At 41.9% G+C, this 19,478-nt stretch overlaps 1 long non-coding RNA gene across 1 annotated transcript; it reads right to left on the minus strand.

Annotated features, from left to right (window-relative positions):
• Nucleotides 1-2,483: 2,483 nt before the first annotated feature.
• Nucleotides 2,484-17,488, minus strand: LOC110340114. The gene is made up of 3 exons (XR_005869636.1): nt 17,439-17,488; nt 9,050-9,186; nt 2,484-2,892 (listed from the first exon to the last, which is right to left on the minus strand). It is a non-coding gene; the product is annotated as an uncharacterized LOC110340114 (long non-coding RNA).
• Between the last annotated feature and the right edge of the window lie 1,990 nt (nt 17,489-19,478).

Genomic DNA, 19,478 nt, shown 5'->3' on the forward strand with positions numbered 1-19,478 from the left:
TTGATATGTTTTATGTATATGTTGAATTTTTTCTTATGATAGGGTGACATAACTGAGCAGCAGAGAAAGGAAGAGATATCTAAGTAGAGCAGCTGGGAATAAATTTTAATTAAAAATAAAATTGAGTTGGAGAGCTGGGTCACAAAAAAAACAAACTCAATTCTAGACAAAGTAAGGAAATCATATGTCAAAAATAAAGATTTAAACCTTAGAAGAAAATATAGATGGATATTTTTCTGACTTGAGGGTGGAAAGGACTCTTTTTTCTTCTGGATTTTTTGTTTGTTTGTTTGGTTTGGTTTGGTTTTTGGTTTTTGAGACAGGGTTTCTCTGTGGCTTTGGAGGCTGTCCTGGAACTCACTCTTTAGACCAGTCTGGTCTGGAACTCATAGAGATCCACCTGTCTCTGACTCCCGAGTGCTGGGATCAAAGACGTGCACCACTACCGCCCGACCTAGAAAGGACTCTTTAAAAAGACCAAATATGAGACACTAAAAGAGAAGGCTGACACATTTGATAAAAGGAACTCCCAAGCCTTAATGCCAGACTTCATGTTTTCAATGAGCTTACCCTTGGTGACCAGCACACGCATCCAGAAAAGGCATTGGTTATAAATAGCAATGAAGTTAAGCCTACATCTATTTTTAAATGCAGTATTAAATCCGAAGAACTCCTTGTCTATTTGCCCCAGTTCCCAAGAGTGCTGTGTGGAAAAATAAGTGTGCCAAAGTCTTCCTCTTTTTTTTTTTTTGAAGTAAATATCCACATTAAGAAACAAAGCCAACTTTCTTTTTCTTTACTTCTTTTTTTTTTTTTAAATCATTTTGTGTTTTTGTTTTTCAAGACAGGGTTTCTCTGTGTAGCCCTGGCTGTCCTGAACTCACTCTGTAGACCAGACTGGCCTCAAACTCACAGAGATCCACTTGCTTCTGCCTCCCAAGTGCTGTGATTAAAGGCATGCACCACCACTGAACATCCAATCTTCTTTTTCAAAAGGGAAACATATCATATTTGGGAAGCAGAGTTCAGATTCAGGCACTTTACAATGATCTTGTGTGAAATGTATTTAAGGAATGGGAACATATGAATTTGTGATTTGGAAACCTAACTCCTGGGCCATCAAGATGCCTCAGCAGTTAAGGATCTTGACACAGCCCAGCAACTGAGTTTGAAACTTCTGCCTACTGTGTTCTGAGCACAAAGGATGGCAGCTGTCCAAATTTTCAACTCGGATCCCTTATCACCCTGAGGGTGAGCAATTTGGAACACCTTCTAGAATGTTCTGTCTTGTGCTTAGAGAATAATAGTGAAATTCACATAGACTGGACTTCTGAGGCTCTCTCTTTATGCTAGACAATGTTCCTAGGTAGCAGTTTCACAGCCACACTGTTGATAGAATAAATCACCCTCTGGGTGAGGGAGTCTGTTGAGGTTTTAACAAAAGTGATGATTTTACTCTGGTGGCCTGGAAGACTTCACTATACCTGTAAGTGTGAACTTCACACATTAGCTGTCCCCTAACAGACAGCCATCATCCTGACAGTGATGGTGGGAAACCTAGAACAGAAGTAAACCAAGCCTTTCACAGGTGACAGAAAGCAGATAAGGGGACTGGAAACTAAATGTAGCATTGGGTCTTAGATCAGAAATGTGGAACGTGTATGGAGGACAAAACATTCCAGCAACCTAGAGCTCCTATTTGGTCTGTGAATCACTGGAGGGGACCTCCCAGGGGGCTTAGGAACCTCAGATACCCTGGGAGCCCGTGGAAAAACTCTCCGCGCTAGTCTAAGACCCAAAGGACCCCACAGTCTGGTTATCTCCCGGCCTCAATCGCAGGTTGTGTCATCCCATCCAGATAAAGTCAACTGCACCGATGCTATTGCATCACCCTGGCTGCAGTCATGCATGATCAAGTAGATATGCTGGAAGGAGAGAGGAAGGAGGCCTATTTACAGAGATACAGTGCCACTTAACACATTTTTCCCTTCGTTTGTAGTAAAATCAGTCATGGGTGATGGTAACCACTACAACATGCCTTCATGTGGATTTGATTTCTAAATTTCTAAACAGTGTTTCCCAATAGCTTTCTTCTTCTTCTTCTCCTTCTTCTTTTTCTTTATTTTTTTTCAAGTAGACTAAAATAAACTTTGACTGAGGGTGGGTGAAGGGGGCATGAAGTATGATAGTAACTTTTGTTCCAGTGTTAATTTTCAAAAACTCCAGATGTCTAATACTGAAAGCCAGGCCGGCGCACAGAGAGTTAAAGAGCTGACTGCCTGCCCCTCCTCCAGCCTAAGCTGAATCACACTGGGAAGGAAAGTCTGGCTCACCCGGTCTTGTATGGTGCCTCTCTCTCTTCTGTGATTTCTTTCTCTGCTGCTAAAGGGGACCCGGGAGAGGGGGTGGTGAGGTGAGTGGGCAGCCAGGAAGTATGATAATTTTTTTCTTGGTTCCTTGTGATTGGAGGAAATTCTGTCTTCTCCTTTTGATTCAAAAGATTTTTTTTTTTTTTAGCAAAGTAACCTTTTCTTTGTTCTATACAGCACTATGACTTTTGCTAGTGGAAGTTACCCTTTTGGGGGTGTCAAACCAATTCACTTTGATATGACTTAATTGAATGAAGTCATGGTAGCCTGCATGCGTGCAGCCCCGGCCTCTGGAGAAGCGGGGCTCCTGTCTGTCTCCTTAGTAATTCCAAGCTTCTCTTTTGGCAGTGTCCGTTCAAACTTGAGCACTTGAAGCTCCTCCTTGAGCTTGACTTCACTTTCTTCTCTCCCTGGTAGGTGCCCATTGGTAGGGAATGCTCCACTGCACCTGCTATCAGAAGACCCTTGCATTTCTTCATATCCAGTCCGGAGATGATGGCCAAAACTTGTTACAAGTAAGGCCCTGTGCAAGATGGAGGGGAGAAAGTTTAGACCATGAACTCTTGAGTCCTTTCAGTAAAACGCACTCAGACTGGGGAGTGGTGTATGAGTGACTAGTTCAGGAGTGATTTAACATCCTCTAGCACACTTGAGTTCAAAGACCTGCTTCCTATTTTAGCTTATTAAAGAACATTTTATTATCAGTATGCTTCAACAATGAGCCACCTATATTGTATAAGCTAGGACTGGGTTTTTTTTTTTCTCACTATAATTTAATGTCATCCTAAAAACACACTGTGAGTTAATTGTTATCTCCATTTGACAAACAACTGAGTCTCAGAATCGTCACACAACCATGTCTGAAAATGTCACCCTTGTTTCTTAAAGCCCAAACTACCCTGGCCTCTAAAAGGAACCGCTAGATTGATAAACTCATCCTAATACCTTTGGACCTTAAAAAGCTATTACATGAAAGCATTGTTTCTAAAGAAAAATAATAAAACATAGAATTACCCTGAGCTTAAGCAGTGAGACATTCTAACCTTATTGAGGATCCAAGTACCCCTCTGCATCTTCAGGGCTCTCCACTCCTGGGACTGGCCACCCAGGACAGGGAATGAGACTTCTCCCTGACTACAAAGGAGGCTCTGAGCTTTTATAAAGTAATTCATTTTGCTTTCAATCCTACCCTGTCTATACTTACTCTAAATAATCTATTAGTCAGGTTTTACAGATTTTTCATACTTAATCTTTTGTGACATTCTCTTTTAATTAAAAGCACTCTCTGTGTAAGAGTATAGCACATAACTCATTTTCCCTGCTACTTAGTATACAATTTATTTGTGTACATTCATGGTTTCTTTGGTTTTCTGTACAAACAAGTGAGTATTCTTGTCCAAGGCTTGGTACTATGTGCTATAATTTTTCTTAGGAATATATCTAAAGCTAAATGCAGCAGGTTAATGGAGCAACTTGGAAGGGAGAAACGGGGTGTAATATGATCTTACTTCAGTGTTTAACATGGTTATATTTCATTGCATAAATGTATAAAACTCTTAAGAAAAAAGAAAAAATGTTTAAAACTCAGCAGGTTGGAGGTTATATAATGTCAATCTTACAAATCATGAGACTTCTTTCTTTTCAAAAATGCTTTAAAAAATCTTTCTCATTTTTATCATTATCATATTGTGTCCATTGTCTTATACTGTTTTTAAGTTTTAAAATTTTTTTCCTTACACAGATGTATTGGTACATTTTGTTAGATCTATACATTGCAAATGTATTCTGCAAATCTTGCAGCTGAATTTTTAGCAAGTCTTTTTATTTATTTATTTATTTATTTATTTATTTATTTATTTATTTATTTTTGAGACAGGATTTCACTGTTTAGTTCTGGTTGTCCTGGAGCTCACTTTTGTGACTCACAGAAATCCACCTGCCTCTCTAGTGCTGGGATTAAAGTTGTATGCCACCACTGCCTGGCCCAAGTCTTTACTTTTACTGTATTTACATTTACATTATTTTTATTTTGTTATTACATTGTATACTATATATAAAGTAATATATTATACTGCTTTCTACTTACACTAATTTTATTCCCTTCCTAAATCAAAATCTTATATTAGGAATTTTTTCCTTTCCAGAAATCATAAAGTCATTGTCATTTAAAAATCTCATTAGTAGGCAAACATAGAGGCACATGCTTCTGTGCAACTCTAGCGCTCAAGAAGCTAAAGCAGGAGGATCAGCAGGAGTCTGAGGCCAATCTGGGCGGTGTAGAGAGACCCTGTCTAACAAACAGATGTCTTTTCTGCTTTGTTGTTCCCATTTAACATTTTAATCTCTGGCCGGGTGTTGGTGACACACACCTTTGATTCCAGCACTCGAAAGGCAGAGGCAAGAGGAGTTCAAGGCCAGCCTGGTCTACTGAGAGAGTGCCAGGATAGGCTCCAAAGCTACAAAGAGAAACCCTGTTTTAAAAAACAAAAGCAACAAAAAAAAATTTTTTTAATCTCTGAGTAGGGAGGGTGGGAAATCCTGTTCTTTTCTTGAACTTAAGGGGTCATACAATGTATGAAGCCAGACCACCTGGATTAAGAAACAAGATAGCACAATGTTCTCTATAAAATTTGGCTTTTCTTTTGAAAATGAAAGTCTTTCTATTTTCTATGTCTTCTGATGTTTATATATTTATCTTGTCATTTAAGGGAGTGTCTTCCTTTGTTTTCTTTTGTTTCGGCTTGGTTTTTGAGACAAGGTCTCTCTTTGTGTAGCCCTGCTATTCTGAAACTCACTTTGTAGGCCAGGCTGGCCTTGAACCCACAGAGATCCTCCTGCCTCTGACCCGGAGTGCTGGTATTAAAAGCAAGGGCCAAAATCATGCACCACCTCTTCCTGGCTAAACTGAGGATGGTGGCATATGGAGAAGCTGAGGCAGGGTATCAAGAATTTTCAGTGAGACTGGGCCACACAGCAAGACTTTGTCTTAGAACAAATGGAGACTACTGTCTTCTAAAGAATTTATTTTTCTGACTTATTTGCGGTTACATATAAACTGATGACATCATGCACAAATTTTGAGTTTTACTAAATTACAAGTTTAGAAAGACTCCATGAACATTCTACCATTTGACATAGGATTTTCTCTCTTTTATTTGTTTATTTATTATTATTAGTTGCATGCATGTAGAGGTCAGAGGACAACTTTCAAGATCAATGCTGCCCTTCTACCATGTATTCAAAGAATGAATGAAGGGTGTGAGCTTTGCTTAGGTAGCGCCTTTGCCCACTGAGCCCATAATTTTCAGAGTGTGTGCATGTGTGTGTGTGAGAGTTTGTGTGTTTATACATGCACGTGAATAGAAAGGCCAAAAAGGTATCCATCCCTTTATTTTTTTATATTTTATTTTTTTGGTTTTTCGAGACAGGGTTTCTCTGTATTGTTTTGGAGGCTGTCCTGGAACTTACTCTATAGACCAGACTGGTCTGGAACTCACAGAGATCTGCCTGCCTCTGCCTCCAGAGTGCTGGGATTAAAGGCGTGCGCCACCAACGCCCAGCCTATCCCTTTATTTTTACTACCTCAACAAAAATTAATTTTACTTTGATGTATTTATTTAATTCATTGTCATATAGTTTTATGAATTAATGTGTATACATTATATGTATTACATACATAATGCAATTTTGTATTTTTTAATTCATTCTGCTATTAATTGATTAATTAATTAATTAACTTTTGGTTTTCTGACATGATCTTGCCCTAGCCCAGGCTCATCCTCCTCCAGTCACAGCCTCCCCATTGTGGTATTACAAAAAAATTAGAAAAAAATGATATAACAACAACAAAGAATTAAAATACTAATAATTCCATCCCTCAAGTTAATGAATTCAGACACCATTGCAATCCAAATGTGCTATTTTCAAGTTCAAGGATTTTGCTTTCAGGAGAATAACCATCATAAGCCCTTTGATGTTACATTCATTCAGATTTTATTCAGTAATAAGCACATTCGCATACAAATGCACTCATACTTTGTAGTCATTGACGTAACCTAATGGTGAAATACCTATGTATCTATGTATCTTTTTTCCTATTATAAGGTTATGATTCTTTGTCATTCTAGGATGATTTTTCTCCAAGTAAGTTTTCAGACACAGAGCATAAAACTCTGGAATATTGACCGACTGTTTTCTAGAAGTTTTGTTCTGATATGGAGCTCCAGCAACTGCGTGCCCGATCCATGATCCATTCTGTAATCATACTCTTCCCCTACCTCAGTCCTTCTCTCCTGCACATGCCCAGACATGCATACCAACCTGCAAACAAGCAAGCTCATTCACTTGTGCAGACACACACACACACACACACACTACTTTAAGGTTGAATCATTAAATGGAACCCAAAACTTCCTAAAATTTTCACTAAAACTACCTAGGAAAACTTTGCAAAATTACCCACCATAGAAATCATTGCTCCCACTGAGTTGTTTAAAGAGAGAGAGAGAGAGAGAGTGTGTGTGTGCGCGCGCGCGCGTGTGTGTGTGTGTGTGTGTGTGTGTGTGTGTGTGTGTGTGTATTCTTCGTGCACTTTTCAAACATGATGATGAGGTACACACGGTTTTAGTTTTCCTCGCAGAGTGGAGAGAAGCTGTTTGCTTTAATCTCATTCTATCTGATGGAATTCCTTCGTGTATTTATTGCTTTGTTTCTAAATATAAGCGTGGCAGGCTCTGAGCCGCCTGTGGTCACATAGGGGTTTTTGGAAACAGTTTTAACTTGGGGCATACCCCTGAACGTGGGCAGCGCCTACACATGTCATCTCAGCCCCCTGTTACCCTTTTGGGAAGTCCTAGTACCCTCATGTGGAGATTTTTTTTCTGCTTCATTTTACCATTCTCAGTTGAGTGGGGGTTTCCTTATATCCCCAACCCCAGTTTAATTCGCACTACTTCAACAGTCAATCTTATATTGAAAACGTTTGATCTAGAATATCTGAGCCCTGCCACAGGTATAATTTGTCTCGGGTTTCACCCCGCACATGAACACACTCATGTGGACTCTCCTGTCCAGTACTGCTGATCGTTAAAATGGCTTCTCCAAAGAAAAAGGAGACAGAGAGGGAAAGGGCTCAGACGGGAGAAAGGAGAGCCATGAAGCCGGAGTGACTCTCCTCTCTCTCGTGGTAACTTGGTTTTCAAATAGGACACATCCTGCTGTTGTATGAAAATGAGATGGTGTAGGGGCCCCTCGTGGTGTGTGGTATGAGCATCTCCACTGAGCTCTCCGCTTGATAAATCACAGGTGTCTCTACAGGTGCAATTCACAGGGCCCTACCTCTCATTCCTTTACAGAATGTTAAGGAAAGGGAAGGAACATGGGAGGATGGGGAAGGCAGAGGCAGAAATCAGGAGGGAAGAATGTGAGGAAAGCTAGGTAGAGATAGACAGGCACCCGGAGGGGAAGGACAATGGCTCACCCCAGGAGTGGCAGGCAAGGCGCCTTCCATACAAATGTGAACACTCAACAGGAGAGAAAGAGGTTTGAGCAGGGCCCGGAACAACAGGAAAAGGGAGCTTTACTACAGAACACCAATGCCTGGGCTTACCTCACAGAGAAAGATGAGAAAGTATGTGAAGCCACACTCCTTCAAATGCCCCTACTCTTACATGCCAAGGGGTCTCAAAGACAGGCTTATGCAATCCACAACTCTCCAAGAAGACTGACTTAATATGGGAGGTGCCTTTACCCACAGACCTACTTGTCTTTCTACCCAAATCCTTCCTCAACTCTTCAGGTATGTTTACACATTCTCAAATTAAAGATGAAAGCCGTTGCTTATTGTCTTTGATGCACAATTAACATATTTTATGTATCTTTCCTAGAATTTCACCTACCATAATTCCAGTCTTAATAGGGAAGGTGTATATTTAGGAGCAAAATCAAGGACACAAATCTTGCTTCTGCCAGTTGGCAACTTTCTTTCCCCTTTCTTTCTTTCTTTCTTTCTTTCTTTCTTTCTTTCTTTCTTTCTTTCTTTCTTTCTTTCTTTCTTTCTTTCCCGAGACAGGGTTTCCCTATGGCTTTGGAGGCTGTCCTGGAACTAGCTCTTATAGACCAGGCTAGTCTCGAACTCACAGAGATCCTCCTGCCTCTGCCTCCCAAGTGCTGGGATTAAAGGTGTGAGCCACCACCGCCCAGCTTCTTTCCCTTTTCTTGTGTGTGTGTTTCTGTCTGTATGTATGTCTATGAATCAGGTGCCTGCCTGGTACCCAACGAGGCCAGAAGAGGGCGCCCGGTCCCCTGGGACTAGAGTTAGGGACAGTTGTGGGATGCATCTTAGGTGATGAGAATCAAACCCAGGTCTTCCAAAAGAACAGCCATGCTTTTAATGGCCGAGCCATCTCCCTAACCACAAGCTGAGAGTTTTCTTAAATCTTCTACCTGATTTAAGACGCTTTACTGGGGGTAAACAGGAAGGCTTAACTGAGGTGTTCACAAGGTAGTCTGGAGACAGGCACTTACTTCCAAGTCTATTAGGTGGTTCCTAAGCCACATCCCCTTTTGTGCTGCGCCAAACTCAGGGTGGTTTTGTTCTCGTGCTTTTGTTTCATGGTTGGAAGACTTGGTCCTTAATTCAGCATCTCAGCCAGGAATCGAGGGCAAGGGAAAGTTCCTACCTTTTCAATGAGAAAGCAGATGAACTTCCCGAAAAGTTCCCGCTGCGATCTTCTTAAGGCCACAAGGATAGAAAAGAGTCAGGTCTCCAGTCTCGGGTACAGGGAAGTGTGGGAAAGCGCCTCCCTGCTCACCCTGCCTGATGGGAAGAGCACAGAGTGAAGTCCTGACTGTGACGATGGGAACCTTTGCCACAGACTCATCCCTGTTTGGCTAAACCCCCTTCTTTGCTTCTCTGTCTCTTGATACTTTCAGGCACAATTTCTAAAGCATATTACTTTGGTAGGAAGAAAACCTGAGGGATTTCCACCAACCAAAATAAGGTCAGCACACTCCTATATATAAGAAACATTTTCTTATAGCACCCATGCTGTACCCATCCTGACAGGCATGAAGATATTCTCAAGAGACCATCGTGCCCCTCCCTTTAGCTATCAGCCTATTGAGACAACGGACCCCCACTCCCAAATTTTAATTTCCCCAGGAATCTCATATTGGGAGAAGGAAAAAAGCTGAAGCCCTGAGCCAGCAGAAGGGTCGCTTCTCTAAGCTGTGGCTCTCACGGTCTGTAACTGTCATGTCTCAGAGTCAGGTCACATTGCAGGAGGTATGGAGCTGGACCAGTGATGAGGGACAGTAACACACCTTAATGAGACCTGCAAACACCTCTTGTCCTATTTTTAAATGCCTTTAATCCCAGTACTCAGGAGGCAGAGGCAGGCACATCTTCAAAGTCAAGGCCAGCCTGGTCTACAGAACAAGTTCCAGGAAAGCCAGGGCTACACAGAGAAACCTTGTCTCAGAAAAAAAAAGGAGGAGGAGAAGGAGGAAGAGGAGGAGGAGGAGGAGGAGACATGGTTTCAAGTATCCACTAGTTTCAGTTTCTCCTGCTGCAGCTGTGAGCAGATTATTTGGTGACTCTCCATAATCATCTTAATCTTTTTAACAGCAGGGAGTTTTCCACTGCCATTTGATTTTCTAGCAAGTAACAAAAATTTGTTTGTTGGTTGGTTTTCTGGTGTCTTGTTCTCTTTGTCCTTTCCCTCTCTCTCTCTCTCTCTCTCTCTCTCTCTCTCTCTCTCTCTCTCTCTCTCTCTCTCTCTCTCTTTCTCTTTTGGTGTTGCAAGACAGGGTTTCTCAGTGTATCAGCCCTGGCCGTCCTAGAACTCACTTTTTATACCAGGCTGGCCTCAAACCCAGAGATCTACCTACCTCTGCCTCCAGAGTGTTGAGATTAAAGGCACACACCACCATGCCCTAATTGTTTGTTCATTCTTAAGGAGTGACCCTTATACTTGCTGCACACTAGAAAGCACTGATGACCCTCTGGCTGGCTTGCGATCGCCCACTATGCTCTGGGCTTTCGCCTTCCCACTAGTCAGTTTTTTATAGCCTGGACTTGACCATGTGAATTCCACAGGGCAAGCATATTGTGTTTACATCAGATTCCCCTTCTGCCTGATGCATCTTCCAGATTAAGTGCAAACTTCCCGTGGCTCTTGGGGAGATGGTGACTGACGGAAGGAAACTAAAGTGAAAGAACCTACATTGTGCAGTCTAGAGGGGCCACCCTTGGCCTGCTGCAGGTGAAGCACCCTACACATTTATAGAGCCAGCCGCTCTGAGCTTGCCCGGGCTCACCTGGCTTCCTGCAGAAAGCAACTGCCATCCCACCGAGTCAAGCACAAAAAACAAGTGGCTTTGAGACGTGAATGAAAGTGAGGATTGATGGCTGAAGCTGCTTTTGGTACTCCCCACCAAACACACACAGACACACACACACACACACACACACACACACAGACACACACACACAAGTGTGCTGGGGAAACACCTTCCTGCTACCGCACAGCCCCCACCCCCACCCCCACCCCCGCAAGAGGACCAGCATGGAAGATGGGAGGGAAACAAGAATGAATGCAGAGCCAAATTGGCCAAATTGTCTCCATCCTGCCCTTCTTCCCTGGTGGCAATTCTCATTTGAATTTATTTCCTCTTCAGAGAATCTTTCTGGGCAGGCCGGGAGGGCACAGCATCAATTTTTTTTTGTCAGTCTGCCACAGCCTGGATCACTTCTAAGTCTGTCATCACCCAGACTCTTTGAAATCCATCTGAAACATACCCAAAAGGCACTCTCGTGTTTCTCAGTAAAACCAGAAGTTTCGTCTCTCCATGGAAGATGTGTTACCTTCAGGAATGTCATGATTGACCCCCCAAAGCATCACCTGAGTAGACTCCGCCTACACCTGAGTCCTGATGCTTGCCCCAGCCAACTCCCATACCTTGCTTAGCAGGAGTTGGAAGGTGAGTTGTTTCCCAGGAGGCATACTGTTGTGTCCCGAGATTTTAAGAAACCCTTCTACTTGGCAACATCCCCCTTTCATTGCTTTCCCCTCCTTTGCTATATGCAAGAGTTTGGTTTCACACTGAATTTAAAATGGTCCAGTCAAGACCTCGCTGGTTCAGTAAAAGGTCATTTGTATTCTAAATAACTCAGTAACACTGAGAACTGCTGATGCTGTGAACACTGAATATTATGAACTGCCTGAGGGAATATGAAGAGGTATGCACATATCCCAGGGGAAATGATTGTGAGCACATTTTTGGAAGTGTCTCCTAATGAGTATTGAGAATGCCCGTACGCAATCAGAAAACCAGCTGCGGTGTATAATGTGACAATCCACATCAATTCCCTCAGCACGCTCTTCTCTCCCTTTCCCTCTCCTTTCCTCTCCCCCATAGGATCTCATATAGGGCAGCTCTCCTCGCTCATTGTGTAGATGAGGATGCCCTTGGATTTCCAATCATTTGCTTCCACCTCTTGAGTGCAAGGATTACAAACCTGCATTGCCATGCCTGCGGTATGTGATATTGGGAGCCGAACCCAGGGCTTCATTCTTAGTAGACAGTCATTCGATACATTGAGCTGTGTCTCCAGCTCCTCTCCCTTGTTCTTGGTTTGTTTCCCGGTAGGCACCAGTGCAGGGTTTAAAGATTCACCAGATTAAGTGACTACTAAATGAATGTGCCAGGGTTTGAGAAGGCTGACAGGAGTTCCTCTTTTTGTAAAGCAGCACTGTCCATTCCACTGATGGAGCTTCTTCCCTTGAGTCTCTGTGGCAATTCTAGTTGTCTTTGAATTATATATATAATATTTGGAGAATATGCTGATAACCGTCAAGGAACAGACTTGGCGGTCCCTGCAAGGGACGGGACTAAGCAGGCATTGTACGGCTAGTTTTACACACAGGATGAAGCTGGGCAAGAGATAACTTGAAGGACCTCTTATATTTTAGAGGTCCTTAAGACAGACATTTGTTCTCATTTTTATTTTGAAGTTTGAACAACAGATTTTAATTTCTCAGAGATATGTGTCTGCATATAAGTCAGAGATGCCTTTTAAACAAGATCTAAATTTCAGTAGGCCACATGGAAGAAGCCTATGTCCTTCTCTGTTGTTCTTCCATCTGTTGACCCAGGGAATCTTGAGTTGATTTTCAATATTTTTCTTCATTGCAGAGAATCCTCAAGTCATGCTTTCTGTCCATTCATTTTTTTATTTAAAGACAACTCAGACTACAATGGTGGCACATGCCTTTAATCCCAGCACTTGGGAGGCAGAGGCAGGTGGATCTCTGTGAGTTCGAGACCAGCCTGGTCTACAAGAGCTAGTTCCAGGACAGCCTTCAAAGCCACAGAGAAACCCTGTCTCAAAAACAACAACAACAAAAAAGAACCCAAGACAGACATTTGTTAAAATATATTTTGTTAATATATTTATTATAAATTAGCATGCATTACAATGCATTTTAATCCTATTCAGCCTTCTCCCTCCTTCAACTCATTCCAGATTTATGCCTTACCCTAACTCCCTCTCAACTTTGTATCCTCTAAAAAATATAATTCACAGATTCCAATTTGTTCTGCTCACATATTTATGGGTATGGAGTTATCCACTAAAGTATGGTCAACCTGCTCTGGACCACACTCTTTAAAAAAAAAACTGACTCTCCCTCCCTAAGAAGTCATCAATTGTCAATAAGTCCTTGGCTAGGGATTGAGATTCATGAGTTTCTCCCAACTCCATACTAGGATACTGATTGTCTTGATCTTGTGAAGGTCTTGTGTAGGCAACCACTGCTGCTGAGTTCCTGAATGCAGGAGTTTTGTTATGTCTGGAAGATTCTGTTTGGCCTTGTTCCTCCCTGACCTCTGGCTCTTTTAATCTCTCTGCTCAGTGTCACTTGGAACTCACTAGGTAGACCAAGCTGATCTTGAACTCAAGAGATCCACCGGCTTCTGCCTCCCTAACTCTGGGACTAAAGGGATGAACCACCACACACAGGTGGCATTCAACAATTTTCTGCCAGTTGCTGTTCTCTTGAAAGCCTCTATTCTGGAAGTCTGGAATATTTTAAGGTAGCCCAATAACATGACCCTAGTCACCTATGTCTGGTGGGGGGGGCGCTTTGATAGGGTCCACATTGTTACTCTTCTTTCTACCCAGAGAGTAGACTGTAAGAATTGTCCTAGTTGTCTTTCCGTCACCAGTCAATCAGGATACGAAGAAATGGCCGTCCTCTAAGAATTATGGACCTCAAAGCAAGGAAGAACATGATGTGTTCTATTTTGTTGTCGGGTAGAGTTCCCTACCTCCAGGCTTTAGTAAGTGTCCTAATTTGATATTTCTTTGTTATTAACATTTCTGACGTTTTCTAGGATCACCACTTGTCATTACGGGCTCCCTTTCACTTGTGTAAATGCAAACATGGCAGCTTACTGTACCAGTAGGATCTTCTACACACACACATACACACACACACACACACACACACACACACACACACACACACACAGAGTTTTCTTCCCACATCATCAAAGAAAATGACATCTCCTCCTTCAGTAACCATTAACATTGTCAATGGAGCTCCTCAGGAAGGGGTGGGTCTTCATGGGCTATGATTTAAAGAGCATGTTGTCCAGAAATGACCATGGGGTTAATGCTGTGGAATATTCTTTGGCACTGTGTGAATATATGCCTCTATGACTGGTTAATAAACAAGCTGACTGGCCAATAGCTAAACAGGATAAATTTAGGTGGGAAAGCCAAGCTGAGAATGATGGGATGAGGAAGGGCTGAGTCAGGAGTCACTAGCCAGATGCAGAGGAAGCAGGAGATGAACATGCCGTGCTAATAAAGGTGTCACCACATGGCAGAGTATAAATAAGGAATATGGGTTAACTTAAAATGTAAGAGCTAGTCAGTAATAAGCCTAAGTTTTTATAATTTATAATTCATGTTCAGCCTCTTGATTTAGATATTTGGAAACAGGCAGTCATGACAGAAAAACTCTGTCTATAGTTTACTTAATTTATTTCTATTTTGGAGAAAGGGTCTTGCTACACTGTTCAAGCTAACCTCAAACTCCTAAAGTCTAAGAGATCCTCCTGTCAGCTTCCAGGTAACTTGGGCTGCTGAATGTCAGTGAGTCTAGCAACACAAATTTTTAAAGCAGAAAATGAAGTATGAAATCTTTCCCCAAATTATCTTCCCTTTAATTTGAAAACAAAATACAGCAAATTGATTCAGTGTTTTGAGAAAAACTATAGCTTTCAGAATAAGACCTAAAACATACCAAAATTCTAATCTTATTTTATCACTCAGGATAAAGTTAAATTAGACATGATAACTTTCCTTTTCCAAGCCTCCAATCCTTCAAGACAAAAGTAGACATATGCAATCGCACTTAAAAGGATTAAAAATAGTGTTGATTGTTAGAACACTAGTCTGCATCTTCAATCCAGTTCCCACAGCCTGGAAGAATCGGGCACACATCCCTGCAGCTCTGTCTAGGACAGAGGACTAAGAAGCAGTCTGTGCTGTAATGCGACAGCTCTCTATCTATGATTCTTGCCTCTTATTTGGTTGTTCGTCATGTCTACTGTGTCACACTAAGTCACAGAGTGTGAAGCGTTCCACCTCACCCGCCCCATCCACCCCACCCCACCCCACCCTCTTGGATTTATAAAAGCCTTTGTAAAGTGAAGAATGCATAAGGCTGCTTCTTTTGTTGTTGTTTTGTTTTGTTTTTCCAGACAGGGGTTCTCTGTGTAACAGCCCTGGCTGTCCTGGAACTCACTTTGTAGACCAGGCTGGATTTAAACTCACAGAGATCCACCTGCCTCTGCCTCCTGAGTGCTAGATTAAAGGCGTGCACCACCACTGCCCAGCTGAGACTTCTTCTGAAAAGGATCTATTCTCTCTCTCTCTCTCTCTCTCTCTCTCTCTCTCTTTCTCTCTCTCTGTCCCCTCCCTCCCCCTCTCCCTCTTTCCCTCCCTCTCTCCCTCTCCCTCCCCCCTTCTCTCACTCTCAATGAAGCTTCTCTCCAGGTTTTAGTGGAAGCTTCTCTAAGGACACACCATATTTAGATCATCTCTGTGTAGCATATTGTTTCTGTCTAATGTTCTCCCTCCCACCTGGAAGCCTCATCATCACCTCTAGGTTCTTTCTCCTAATAAACTGCATCTCTTCTGAAGAGAATTATATGTCAGCTTCTTTTCTAGAGTGACTGATACTATTTTGTTATTCCTTCTATTATTAGATTTATATTATGTAATATATGAACCGAATGTAAGTGGAGAGCTTTCACTTGTCAAAAAGACAGATCGTAGACCTAACTGTTAAACATGGAACTATTAAAATCCTGCAGGAAAACATAAGAGAAAAAAAATCGCACAGATCTTCAGTTTGGCCATAGTATGTATCACAGAAACAGTGCAATCCTTAAGAGAAAATGCTAACAAGCTGGGCATTGTTAAACTTAAAATCTGTTACTCTATAAAAAATGCTGTGATAAGAATAAAAAGAAAATTTATAAGTGGGGACAAGGCCTTACAAGACACTTATCCAATAAAAGATTGGTTCAGTTTCCAGTAACCAAGTCAGGTGACTGCAGCTCCAGGAGATCTGACACCTCTGCAGGTATCTCTCTCTCTCTCTCTCTCTCTCTCTCTCTCTCTCTCTCTCTCTCTCTCTCTCTCTCTCTCTGTCTCTCTCTCTCTCTCTCTCTCTCTCTCTCTCTCTCTCTCTCTCACACACACACACACACACACATACACACACATTTTTAAAATTAAAAGTAAATTTTGCCAGGCGGTGTAGCACACGCCTTTAATCCCAGTGCAAAAGTTCCCTGGAAGTCCGTGTGGCATCTGCTGCTAGCAGAGCTGAACATACTCTTGTCATCGAATCAGTCATCACATGTCTTGCTATTCTCCAAGTGACCTGTAAACTTATATCTACCCACAAATCTGCACACAAGTTGTATAGCAGTTTTATTCACAGTTGCTGAAACTTGGAGGCAATCAAAGTGTCCTTTCATGGATGAACAAACAGCTAAACAGACTGCAGCATGTGCCTACTAGAGTGTTGGTGCTAATAGTAAATGAGATATCAAGATAAGAAAGCTCGATAGAAGGAGCTTAAAAGCATGCATAGCGTCATGTCAAAGAATCCAACTTAAGAAGTTTTTGTGCATGACGAAGAGATTGAACTATGGAGAGGTTAACAAGATGGTTCGATGCCAAGGATGGAGAGGAGAAGGAAAAATGAAAATGGGTATAGCTAGAGCAGAGGATTTAGAAGGTAATGAAGCCATTGTTTGAGGTTCTACAATGATGGACACTCATAGAATTAAGAAACACAAACCCTAAACACCAATGTAAACTGGTGTAAACTTGAAAATAGTGTGTCACTGTTTCCTTTTCAGCTGTCACAATGTGCCCTATTGGTGTTGGGAGCTGTCATGGCCGACCTGGGGGTGGGAGAGGAGCATGAGAACTTTCTACTTTTCACCTTGATCTTCTGTAATCGTAAAACTGTTTCGAAACTTGAAGTCTACTGATTAAAAAGAGACTGTGCTGTGTCCAGTGCCTGGGACACAAAGAACAATAAGTAATCACTGTTACTTGCTGTCTCCCTGGGGGGTACCTCCATCCCACAGTAACTTCTGTAGTCACCTAAGGGTACCCAACAGATCTGGGTTTCTCATCCTCTATATTATTGACTTTTGAGGACAGGCAGTTGTGTGTTGTGATTTTCCCTGGGCACTGGACGATCTCTGCCCGGAAGAGGACAGAAGCATCCCTGACCCCAGCTGACCTCCAATTGCCCCCAACACCATTCTCAACAAGCAAAACTGTCTCTAGACATTGTCGAATGCCCCTGGGAAGACTGACAGTGTTCTCAGTGGAGGACCACTGAATCGTGTTCTTTTGAAGAAAACTAGGTGGACCCCAAGACCTAAGTTGGCTTCAACGGACGCTGTAACGATATGCAACACACAATTACTGAAAGTAAAGCTAAGTATTTAATATAGAAAATTACTCACAAGGTACCAAACCCAGAGGAGCTAGTTCTCAGCTAGCGGCCGGACCGGAAGCCGAACTCCAGGAAAAGAGAGCGAGACTTCCTGTGTGCTGTCTTTTATACCTTCCCCCGTAACGCCCCCTAGCCATGCCCAGAAGTGGGCCTGGCTAGTGACGTAGTTCTGCCTACGTACGTATACGTCTTTACGTCCAGCCGTATACATCTTTAGTCCTGCCTAAAGTGGGTGTGGTTAGCAGTGTGGTAAACCGCCCTTTTATTACCTCATCTGTATGCGCCTCTAATAAGTCACATGTTTAATGGCGGCATAGACTTAGTAAGTCACATGTTTAATGGCAGCATAGACTTCCTCCTACAATTCCCCTTTTAGTCTAAAAAAGACAACTAACTTGTGTCCATGAACAAAATGTATCAAACATCTATTCTATCTAAACCTAAACTCATCTGAAAGAAACACTCAAATATGAACACCTCCTTCCAATCCCAACTCTAAAATAATTGAAACCTAGCACTAACAGGTGTAAACTATCTTATATCAATAGTAGGGAGAGGGGGCGTAGAATTCTCAAAACTACTTCCTGCTGAGATGGGATGATGATAATCTCATGGGGACCTGTGAAAAGAAAATGTTAGTATAACAAAATCTCAGTAGATCAGACAGTCTCAATATGGCAGGAGATGCTTGATTGAAGTTCCTGACTGGGGTTCTAGTGTTGATTGAAGCTCTTATCTTGAAGCTCTGGCCAGATCGCAGAAGATGTGCTGTTTCAGTTTCTTGGTCCGGAGTTGTGTAGAGTGATGTAGTTTCAAGCCAGTTTCAGGATAGTGCTTGTCAGGTGGAGTCAATGATGTGGGGCAGTTCAGATGCCTCCAGTCGAATCAGGTGAAGTCAAGGAAGTGGATCCTCATTCTCCTTCGGAAGCAGTTGAAGATTGCTGTCAGGAAATCCCTTGTTCTCTGGAAAACTCAAACATTAATGTTAACAAAGAAATATTTTAACTTTCATATGTATGCATACCGGAAGAGGTGACAATAGGGAAGATGGAAAACCTGGAGGAAATTAGACTGTTCAGAAAAAGAAATCCACAGATAACAGTCCCTCATTTTATTTCTTCTGTCTTATATCAATGGCTCTTTGATATAATACAGAAATTCTGAATCGTATTTAAATAATATGCTTGAGTTTAGAGTAGGAGAGCCAATCCAACTCCAAAGCCAGCTTCAGTTAAATGAATGGGAACTGAGGTATGTGAAGAAATAAAGATAAAAGGGTACTATGAAAAAACAATATAGAGAGATTTAGACTTTGATACCACACAGTGAGTTACTGTTTGTTGGATGGTCCTCAGGGTAGCTATTCATTCTTCTACAGGAATCCATATATCCAGTATTCTTTGCTGAGTTTACCTGTGAAGACAAAAAACAAAACACTTCTCTTTCCTTTTAGGAGGTCACTTTACCCATGGTGGACTATGAATTTGTAGATGGGCTGTTATCTTCCTCCTCCTGAGATGTTTTCTGTTCTGATCGAATTTTAATTAATTTTGATGGAAGCCAAACCTTTTCTTCTCCTGTGGAAACAAAAGCATAACCCCTTCCCCAACGTAACACATATCCTGGTTTCCAGACTGAGGTCATAACATCCTTAAAATACACCGGTTGGTTCAGTTCAGAAGTCTTCTCTGTAGTCCAGTGTCTTTCTGCTGCAGTTTGTCCTTTTTCATCAGCATTAAGAAAATTCAACGTTAGTAAAGCATTGTGTAACCTGTGTTTAGGTGTCTTTGTTTTCCCTGGCTGTTTATGAAGCATCTCTTTTAAGGTTCGGTTAGATCTTTCAATTATTGCTTGTCCTGTGGGATTGTAAGGTATACCAGTTACATGTTTTATATTATAATATTTGAAGAATTGTTCCAATTTACTGGAGACATATGCTGGACCATTGTCAGTTTTTATTGTTTTAGGTATACCCATAACAGCCATCACCTCTAAGAGGTGTGTAATAACAGAGTCAGCTTTTTCAGAGCTGAGGGCAGTAGCCCATTGG

Source organism: Mesocricetus auratus, unplaced genomic scaffold (genome assembly GCF_017639785.1).
Source record: "Mesocricetus auratus isolate SY011 unplaced genomic scaffold, BCM_Maur_2.0 Super-Scaffold_100018, whole genome shotgun sequence".
NCBI classification, from domain to species: Eukaryota; Metazoa; Chordata; class Mammalia; order Rodentia; family Cricetidae; genus Mesocricetus; species Mesocricetus auratus.